This window comes from Heterodontus francisci, chromosome 2, assembly GCF_036365525.1.
Source record: "Heterodontus francisci isolate sHetFra1 chromosome 2, sHetFra1.hap1, whole genome shotgun sequence".
NCBI classification, from domain to species: domain Eukaryota; kingdom Metazoa; phylum Chordata; class Chondrichthyes; order Heterodontiformes; family Heterodontidae; genus Heterodontus; species Heterodontus francisci.
The window spans coordinates 158,048,474-158,059,493 of record NC_090372.1 but is presented as its reverse complement, the minus strand read 5'-3'; the positions used below and the strand labels follow the sequence as shown (position 1 = coordinate 158,059,493).

Below are 11,020 nucleotides of genomic sequence, written 5' to 3'. Positions count from 1 at the left end.
TGTCTATGAGAGCATCTACGTCTGAGCAACCAATGGTCACTGTCACACATGGCTGTTTGCTGTGTCTGAGAGAGAACAAAAGTATATTTAAGGTCATCTGCCTCTGCATTAGCTATATTCTCTCACCCTTTTGCTGTGGTACGCATAAGTGGCACCCTTTTGTTGGTATTGGACTTAGTAGTTGAATTTGCTGATGAGCAACAAACACTAACAAAGTTTTCAACAAGCTTTACACTGTTTAGCAGTAGCTGTCCAGTATGGGTAGGCACCGCCATAGTGGAAGTATTCTTTGGACAAGTTGCAACTCTGTGTGATGGCTGTTGTTGCTTTACAGGTGGTTTCCTGGCAGGTGAGCAATGAACAGTATTCACAGGAGTTGAACATGGAGTGTGGTAGTTACTGTTAGCCTCAGTCTCAGTAGCTCTGGACTCTGAGAGCAATAGTGATCTTGTTAACTCCAGCAGCTCTGACAGCTTTCTGTCTTTCTCGAGTGCTTTTCGGAGTAGTTGACTAGAGAGGCAACCTTTGATTATTTGTGTTTTGATTTCCCGTTTGACATCTTCAATATCACCAAAGTCACATTTGGTTACTAGTTGCCTCAGTCGGTTACTATATTGGTCAATTTTCTTGTCTGCTTCTTGCTTAGTGCATTGGCAGACAATGGTTTTGTATGTTTTTTTGGGGGCGTGATGGGGGTCGCAGCGCATTTTTGGCTGAGTTGTAGTCATTATGCTCAGGCGTAAGCGTCTAAAAGATATCTTCTAATTCTTTACCTCCATACTGCAGAAGTAAGGCCTTTTACCTTTTGGCATCTGTGATTGTAAAACCTGCCGTTGCGCCTTCAAAACGTCACAGCCACAGGACCAATACCAACAAAAGAGTGCCACGTATAGGTACCACAGCAAAAAGGTGAGAGAATGTAGCGGTGGATGACCCTGAATATAGTCACAGAGTGATACAGCACTGAAACATGCCCTTCGGCCCACCGAGTCTGTGCCGACCATCAACCACCCATTTATACTAATCCTACATTAATCCCATATTCCCTACCACCTACCTACACTAGGGGCAATTTACAATGGCCAATTTATCTATCAACCTGCAAGTCTTTGGCAGTGGGAGGAAACCGGAGCACCCGGCAGAAAACCATTCAGTCACAGGGAGAACTTGCAAACTCCACACAGACAGTACCCAGAACTGAACCCGAGTCACTGGAGCTGTGAGGCTACAGTGCTAACCACTGCGCCACTGTGACGCCTGTCGGGGTCCTTGATCCCGGGGAAGGCCTGCCAGTGTCCACTTAAGTGCCTAATTGGCACTCGATTTGACGGGCCTTCCCCAGAGGAGGCAGCGCGGGGCTCTCCCGATGTTTTTGCTGGTATTTGAGACCACCGTCGCCAAGACAAAATCCCAGCCTAGGAATCCAATGGCAAGTTTAAACAAGGAATTGATTAAGAGCTCCAACAAGACAGCAACAAATGCTTACCTTCAATCATTAAATTTTAAAATATGAAATTAGTATCTTAGGAGGTATACAATGCTTTATTAAGCAGATTAACTGTTAGCTTTAATTTAGCAACTGGACCAATCAGCAAAAGGTACAGTGGCGGGGATGGTTCAGCCTTTGATACAATTTTGTCAGCTTGTTCTTCAACACCATCTGTATCCACTGGAGCTTCATCGAGTTTAAAGGTAGTAATCCGCTCGTTTGGCATGGATTCTGCAAAACCAAACTTCCCACCTTCCTTCCTGACTTTTTAAAATCATTTTCAAGAGCTTTCTACATTAGTTCTGTGATCTCTGCCACCTTCACACCAGCGATTTTAGTGCAACGGAGAATCTGATCTTTTAGAAGCATAATTCCACCACTGGACTGAATGGTGCACAGCTCACGGTGCTTGTTCATGGCAATCACCAAAAGTCCATCCATCACCCGTTCCTCATTTTCTATTGGATCCACCAACAGGTAAGTTCCCTGCTGAAAAAAGGCAAAGCTGACAGCAATGGGCATGTGATGAATGCTCAATGGGATTGGATCACACTCCTCTGGGGTGTACACTGTGACTTCTTCTCCTTGGATGGAAACATCAGGTCTTTTGAAATGAGACAATGCCACAATGGCTGCTGTGCTTGCAGCATCAATAATGTTACCATCATGGTTGACAAATGCAAGTCTACACGAATCTGCCACACCTTTGCACTTGCTACAACACACAGGGATTCAGTGTCTATGCACTTGGAATTCCTCAGGCACTTCTCCAATAGCCGGTTCAGTTTAACTAATAACTCGGATTGCCTGCCAGGTTCAAACGCAGGTGAAGCCATTGGAGAGAGCTCCAAATTGAAGAAGATGATGCCTTCTGTAGGCCGACTAAGTTTAGGAGTAACAGGTTCACATGACACTTGTGCAAGAACCCTGTTTCTCGGCGATGGCCTGCAGGATGAATTGCCTCTCGCAGTTTGACAGCGGAGTGTCCCGCATTTCCACACAGCACCGGCAATTTCAATCCACATGAAAATGTCAGAGGGTGGCGCCTTTCTGACGGCATCAGAGGGCGACAGGCATATACTTCTGAGCTCTCTCTCAGACGCAGCAAACAGCCACGTGTAACTGTGACCATTGGCTGCTTTCATAGACACAGGAGCATCTTTCAATGTCATGGGAGACAAAACATTCAACCGACTTCAGGATTGCCCCATTCTCTGAAAACCAGGGAATACAAAAACTTTCCCTTAGAACAGTGATAAACCACTGAAAATTTTCAGAGCTTAAGAAATGCCAGTCTCATTCAAAGACACTAGAACGAAAGCTCTATTCTACGTCATATCTGGAGAATGTGACACATTTATCAGTTTCCACACAGCAACAGATCTGTACAACATGGCAGTCACATATGCGATTCCCTCTGTTACGACCAGGTGAGACGGGGTCTATAGGGGTTCCCTCTCAACCTTTGCCTGGTTTAACCGTAACGGGGTTTAATTTGAAAACATCATGTTTTTGCTCCCACTTAGTGAATTCCCGTTCACTGCTCCAATTGTAAGGCAAAGAAATCAAACAGGTTTCCTTATATTTAAAGAAGAAAGGTGGAAGTTTATTAATCTTAAACACTAACTCGGGTAAGGACTATGAATATGCGACGCAACCACGCCAACATGCATACGCAATAAACACATGCAGATAGAGACAAAAAAAGTACAAAAGAAGAAAGGGGCCTTGTTTCGAGGTCGGAGTCTTTTCTCTCTTGAGGTTTACGTGTCTTCCATAGGTCCGGTGGCTTGGGAGAAAGTGAGAGAGAGGCTTCCTTGCTCCAGCTTCAGTTTCAACTGCCTTTTGTCTTTCTCTCTGGCACAATTCAAAAAACCCCAGGTTGCCCAGCAGGTTAGTCATGTGACTAGCTGGTTTCACCACTGAGCAGTCATCCTGGAATGTGAGCTTCCTCACCTTCAATGCTTGGTGATCAAAGTCCATTGTGGGCTAAGTGGACCAGGGAACACTCTGTCTCTCCAAGCACTGTCTGTTAGTTTGCAAATGTTTTTCCAGCCACTGCTGATATATTTATCCAGTCATTTCCTCGCCCCAGCAACAGTTTAAAATCAATGTTCATATGACGAAATCGATATGCCTCATTCTTGGCAGGTGGGGGTCTGCATGACACTTCGCATAACAAAAACCGTCTAGAACTGTATGCTGATCGCTTCACTGATATCAGCAAGCTGAAAGGTATTACATGCAAGCTGCATGTGCCCCCAGTTACACATCAACAGCGACGAATACCATTTCATGTCAGGAAACAGACAGAGAAGGAAATTCAATGCCTACTTGACATTGACATTATTGAGAAAGTTGGGGATGAGCCTACCCCTTGGGTCTCACCCATACAAGTTATCAAGAAACCTAACAGCGAGAACCAGATTAGAATCTGCGTTGATATGCGATCACCAAACCAAGCTACAGAACGAGAAAGACACTTGACACTGACAAATGATGATGTCATAGAGAAAGTGAATGATGCTAAACAGTTTGCTAAAGTTGACCTCAATACATGCTACCATCAAATAGAGCTCGCAGAAGAATCTTACTGTATTTTCTACTCACATCGGGCTTTTCTGATAGAAGAGGCTCAACTTTGGAGTCAGTTCAGCAGCTAAGGTATTTCAGCACTTGATTCAATCTGCACTTCAAGGACTTGAAAGCACGCTGAACATCAGTGATGACATTCTCATCTATGGTTGTACAGAAAAGGAACTCAAGACACACCTACATGTATGCCTACAATGTCTCAGAGAACGTAACCTCACCTTGAACAAAGACAAGTCTTTGTTCAATGAAAGCAGAATTGAATTCTTCAGTCACGTGTTCAGTGGTGAATGAGTATATCCTGATCCATGGAAAGTTGAAGCCATAGCAAAAGCTGCAGATCTTACAAACATACAAGAAGTCCAGAGTCTGCTAGGACTCATCACGTACTGCAGTCATTTCATTCCTGACCTCGCTATGCTATCTTCCCCCCTAGGTAATCAGACAAAAGAGACCACCAAGTAGGAATGGGCTAAATCACACAAACAGGCAGTACACCAGATCAAATGATGCTTGTCAGAAAGTTGTATAAATGCCTGTTTCGACACTGAGAAAATCACCTAAACAGTCGTGGATGAAAGCCTGGTTGGTTTAGGCACAGTTCTCATACAGAAAGACAAGACAAGTAACCCATCAATCGTTGCAATGGCAAGCAGGTCATTAATACCCGTAGAGCAATGTTATTTGCAAATAGAGAGAGAAGCGTTGTCAATCACATGGGGTATCTTACACTTTCATCTCCACTTATATAGAAGCAAGTTTAAAATAATAACCGATCATAGACCACTAGTGAGCTTGTTCAACAATCCACATAGCAAACCACCCACTCAAACTACAAGAGTACGAGTTTCATGTTATGTATCAGCCAGGCAGGCTCAACCCAGCAAATTGAACTCGCAGAAGAATCGAGATATCTTACTGTATTCTCAACATTCATTGCCAACAGTCAGTCCTACTGGTCGTGAGGGAAAGGTTGCCAAACAACATCTTAACTACATAAGCATAAATACGGTATCAAAGTCGCTAAAACTAAACAACATCAAAGCAGCAACAAAACAAGATGAGGCTTTGCAACTATGTATGAAGGCTATGGCATAATGAAACTGGAAAGACGTGATCAAGACAGCGTCTAGAAATGAAATCGCTCATGCACTACAAGGTCTTCACAATGTTCGAAATGAGCTCACCTTTATAACCACATCTGATCTCGTATTACGCAACAACTGTATTGTCATTCTACATGTGTTGTCGATATAGTGCATGGAGGACACCAGAGATTTGTCAAAACCAAACAACTCCTTAGGGAAAAGGTATGGTTCCAAGGAACTGACCGTGCGGTAGAGCACAAAATCAATCAGTGTTTGCCATGTCAAGCAACCACAATGTCAAATCCTCGTTATCCTCTCAAGATGCCCAAACTACCTCCAGGACCATAGATTGAAGTCAGCATTGGCTTCACCTATTTACCCACAGGTGAACACTTGCTTATTGTTACTGACGACTACAGCAGATTCCCAATCGTGGAATTAGTTATGTCAACTTCAACGAAAGCAGTCATCCCAAAGATTGACCAGATCTTTGCCTTGTTTGGAATCCCCCAAACGGTAAGAAATGACAATGGATCCCCATTCAACAGTGATGAGTTCAGTAAATTCATGGACTACCGGGGGTCCACTCATCAGAAAGTCACACCCCGTTGCCCAAGAGCTAATGGAGAAGTCGAGAGATTTATGCAAACATTGAAAAAAGTGATATGTACAGCTACATCTGAGAACAAGTCTTGGAAGCAAGAGCCATATCACTTCCTTCATAATTACAGAGCGACTCCTCATTTGACTACTGGAAAACCTCCAGCTACACTCATCTTTGAACATTCTATGCGCTTGCATCTCCCTGAGCTACCCTGCCGAGCGAATGAACAACATGTACGCAAACACGATCGAGAACAGAAGCATTGAACGAAAATAAGTGCCGAGCGAGACATGAAATTTAGAGCTACATTGCTCAAGCCAGGAGATAAATTATTTGTGAAACGTGATGGTCATGTTGGAAAACAAACAACCCCGTATGACATCCAGCATTTGTTGTGACCAACACAAAATGATCAATCATCACTGCTCAGCACAGTTCACAAATCATCACAAGAAATGCGTCATTCTTCAAAACATTGAAAACACCACTCACAAGCATTGAATCCAATTCTGACATCAACACCTCAGATGAAGAACATGAGTCAAATGAGATTACATCTGATGTCAGGCGATATCCTATTCATGAGAGAAAACGTCCACCATACTTAAGTGACTATGTTACGACATGAACTATCTATGTTTAAGTTTATTGTTTACAGTGTGGAAACAAACCATTGAAATGTGCTATGTCTCTCATTTACTAAGAAGGGGAGGGATGTAGTGTTGTAGGGGAGAATTTTATCCTGGCGGCAGAGGTCTTGACATGTGGAGAACCCAACGCCGAGAACTCCACGTCACCTCTTCTACGGAAGGCCTGCCAAATTTAGTGCCAATCAGGCACTTAAGTGAACAGCAGCGGGCCTTCCATGGGATCAAGGACCCCGTTTCCGGAAGTACCACCCTTGCTGAGCTGCCGGCCAATCAGACGCCCTCTGTGGCACCCTCTCCCCTCCTTCCGAATGCCAAGGCCATTGTTTAGGCACTATATGCCTTTTAACGAGGGACCCCCATCCAGGAAGCAGCCCACACAGTTTTCCATGCCATGGTTCCCGTGTGGCAACAGGGTTACCCGTTTCAAGGCTAATTGTGGCTGCGGTGGGAAGAGGCCCTTAATTGTGAGTTAATTGTCCAGTTAAGGGTCTCAAATTGCGACAGGGTGAGAAGGCCCTTCATAGGCCTTCCTACCCTGGACTAAATTTTGGCAGAGGCGGGACGGTGGCAGGAACACCCCCCGGCGACCATCCCACCTGATTTTATGCTCTCCCCACCTCCAAACTGTGATCTTTCTGTTACTGAGTTGAACTCAAGTTGAAAAGGAAAGGTGACTCATGCTAGCATTAGCGGTGAGTTATACCCCTTTCACATTTGTAAATTCAACTTGGATTATATTACAGCAAGTGAAATTCGTTAATTCATTTTAAAATTATGAACCTTTATGTAACATAGTTTAGTTTAGAGATACAGCACTGAAACAGGCCCTTCGGCCCACCGAATCTGTGCCGACCATCAACCACCCATTTATACTAATCCTACACTAATCCCATATTCCTACTACATCCCCAACTGTCTCTATATTTCCCTACCACCTACCTAGACTAGAGGCAATTTATAATGGCCAATTTACCTACCAACCTGCAAGTCTTTTGGCTGTGGGAGGAAACCGGAGCACCCGGAGGAAACCCACGCAGACACAGGGAGAACTTGCAAACTCCACACAGGCAGTACCCAGAATTGAACCCGGGTCGCTGGAGCTGTGAGGCTGCGGTGCTAACCACTGCGCCACTGTGCCGCCCTAAATAATTTTTATCATTCACACTTCTCAACTCAGCCACTGCCTCAGTAGCATGAACCTCTCCTTGATCCATTGTATTGTGATTACATACCATGTACCTTCATCTCTGTGAATGCTACATTTATTACCTTAGAATCCAGCTCCCTATTCTATGATCAGGTTGATTATCAAAAGAAAATGTATGAAGAATATAAGGATTGAGAACTGGATTGAGGTTGGCTATGATACCTTCTCTGGGTGGTGGCCTGTAAATACTCAATGTTGAGGCTTACACATTAATAATAGTGAAGTTACAAGGATGGCATGTGCCAGTGGAAACATAGCCAGCAAAGGGACTATTCCTTCAGGAGAGGAGCAGAAAGGCAAAGATTCAGAATAAAAACAAAACAAAGCTACAAAAGACAGAATATCTTACAAAAGGTTCAGTGATTCAACAGTTAACATAATCTTGCAATCTTGTCCAATGTGGTATAATCACAGAATAATACAGCGCAGAAGAGGCCCTTCGGCCCATCGAGTCTGCACCGATGCATTAAAGACACTTGACCTGTCCACCTAATACCATTTGCCAGCACTTGGCCCATAGCCTTGAATGTTATGACGTGCCAAGTACTCATCCAGGTACCTTTTAAAGGATGTGAGGCAGCCTGCATCTACCACCCTCCCAGGCGGTGCATTCCAGACTGTCACCACCCTCTGGGTAAAAAAGTTCTTCCTCAAATCCCCCTTAAACCTCCTGCCCCTCACGTTAAACTTGTGTCCCCTAGTAACTGACCCTTCAACTAAGGGGAACAGCTGCTCCCTATCCACCCTGTCCATGCCCCTAATAATCTTGTACACCTCGATCAGGTCACCCTCAGTCTTCTCTGCTCCAGCGAAAACAGCCCAAGCCTATCCAACCTCTCTTCATAGCTTAACTGTTCCATCCCAGGCACCATCCTGGTGAATCGCCTCTGCACCTGCTCCAGTGCAATCACATCCTTCCTATAATGAGGCGACCAGAATTGCACACAGTACTCCAGCTGTGGCCTTACCAAAGTTCGATACAACTCCAACATGACCTCCCTGCTTTTGTAATCTGTGCCTCGATTGATAAAGGCAAGTGTCCTATATGCCTTTTTCACCACCCTATTAACCTGCCCTTCTGCCTTCAGGGATCTATGGACAAACACGCCAAGGTCCCTTTGTTCCTCGGAACTTCCCAGTGTCAGGCCATTCATTGAATACTTTCATGTCACATTACTCCTTCCAAAGTGTATCACCTCACACTTTTCAGGGTTAAATTCCATCTGCCACTTTTCTGCCCATTTGACCATCCATCTATATCTTCCTGTAACCCAAGACACTCAACCTCACTGTTAACCACTCGGCCAATCTTTGTGTCATCCGCAAACTTACTGATCCTACCCCCCACATAGTCATCTATGTCGTTTATATGAATGACAAACAATAGGGGACCCAGCACAGATCCCTGTGGTATGCCACTGGACACTGGCTTCCAGTCACAAAAACAGCCGTCTGTCATCACTCTCTGTCTCCTACAGCTAAGCCAATTTTGAATCCACCTTATCAGGTTACCCTGTATCCCATGTACATTTGCTTTCTTGATACGTCTCTCATGTGGGACCTTGTCAAAGGCTTTGCTGAAATCCATGTAAACTACATCAACTGCACTACCCTCATCTACACACCTGGTCACATGCTCAAAAAATTCAATCAAATTTGTTAGGCATGACCTCCCTCTGACAAAGCCATGCTGACTATTCCTAATCAAATGTTGCCTCTCCAAGTGGAGATAGATTCTCTCCTTCAGAATTTTCTCCAATAGTTTCCCTACCACTGATGTGAGACTCACTGGTCTATAGTTCCCTGGCTTATCTCTACAACCTTCCTTAAATAGTGGGACCACATTAGCTGTTCTCCAGTCCTCTGGCACCTCCCCCGTGGCCAGAGAGGACTTAAAAATATGGGTCAGAACCCCTGCAATCTCCACCCTCGCCTCCCATAGCATCTTAGGACACAAATCGTCTGGACCTGGAGATTTGTCCACTTTTAAGCCTGCCAAAACCTCCAATACCTTGTCACTCCCTATGACAATTTGCTCAAGAACCTCACAGTCTCTCTCTCTGAGTTCCATATCTGCTTCCTCATTCTCTTGGGTGAAGACAGATGTGAAGTATTCATTCAACACCCTACCAATGTCCTCTGGCTCCACCCACAGATTTCCCCCTTGGTCCCTAATGGGTCCTACTCTTTCCCTGGTTATCCCCTTCCCATTGATATACTTATAAAATATCTTGGGATTTTCCTTACTTTTACCAGCCAGAGCTTTCTCATGTTCCCTCTTTGCTCTCCTAATTGCTTTCTTAAGCTCCATCCTACACTTTCTGTACTCCACTGATGCTTCCATTGATTTGCTCTCTTTGTATTTGCTAAAAGCCTCTCTTTTCCTACTCATCGTGCCCTGAATGTTTCTGGTCATCCATGGTTCCCTGGGCTTGTTGCTCCTACCTATTACCCTGGAGGAAACATGTTGGGCCTGTACCCTCCCCATTTCCTTTTTGAATGCCCCCCAAGGTTCTTCTGTAGATTTCCCGACAAGTAACTCTTTCCAGTCTACCTTGGCCAGATCCTGCCTTATTTTACTAAAATTCACTCTCCCCCAATCCAAAACCTTTTTTTGCCACTTGTCTATTTCTTTCACCATAACAAGCTTAAATTGTACCATGTTGTGATCACTATCACCAAAATGCTCCCCCACCAACACATCAACCACCTGTCCGGCTTCATTCCCCAGAATTAGGTCCAGCACTGCACCCTCCCTTGTTGGATCCTCTACATATTGATCTAAAAAGTTCTCCTGTATAGATTTTAAGAACTTCACTCCATCTAAGCCCTTAACACGATGACTATCCCAATTAATGTTGGGAAAGTTGAAATCACCTAATATAATTACCCTATTATTTTTACACACCTCTGCAAATTGCGCACATATTTGCTCCTCAATTTCCCGCTGACTATCTGGGGGTCTATAATAAACACCTAGCAATGTGGCTGTCCCTTTTTTATTCCTAAACTCTACCCATAAAGCTTCATTTGATGCCCCCTCCAAGATATCATCTCTCCTTACTGCAGTAACTGATTCCTTAACTAATATTGAAATGCCCCCTCCTCTTTTACCCCTTCCTCTCTCTCGCCTGAAGATTCTATATCCCGGGATATTGAGCTGGTTCAGATGTAGGCCATCCCACTTGTACAGGTCCCACCTTCCCCAGAAACGGTCCCAGTGGTCCAGGAATCTAAAACCCTCCCTCCTGCACCAACTCTTAAGCCACGCATTCATCTGTGCTATTCTCCTATTTCTATACTCGCTAGCACGTGGCACTGGGAGTAATCCAGAGATTACAACCCGAGAGGTCCTGATTTTTAGTCTGCTGCCTAACTCCCTGAATTCTT

The 11,020-nt window shown here is 44.5% G+C and overlaps 1 pseudogene; it reads right to left on the bottom strand.

Annotated features, from left to right (window-relative positions):
- Positions 1-1,523: 1,523 nt before the first annotated feature.
- On the bottom strand, positions 1,524-2,482 carry LOC137380832 (exosome complex component RRP45-like; annotated as a pseudogene).
- Positions 2,483-11,020: the final 8,538 nt, after the last annotated feature.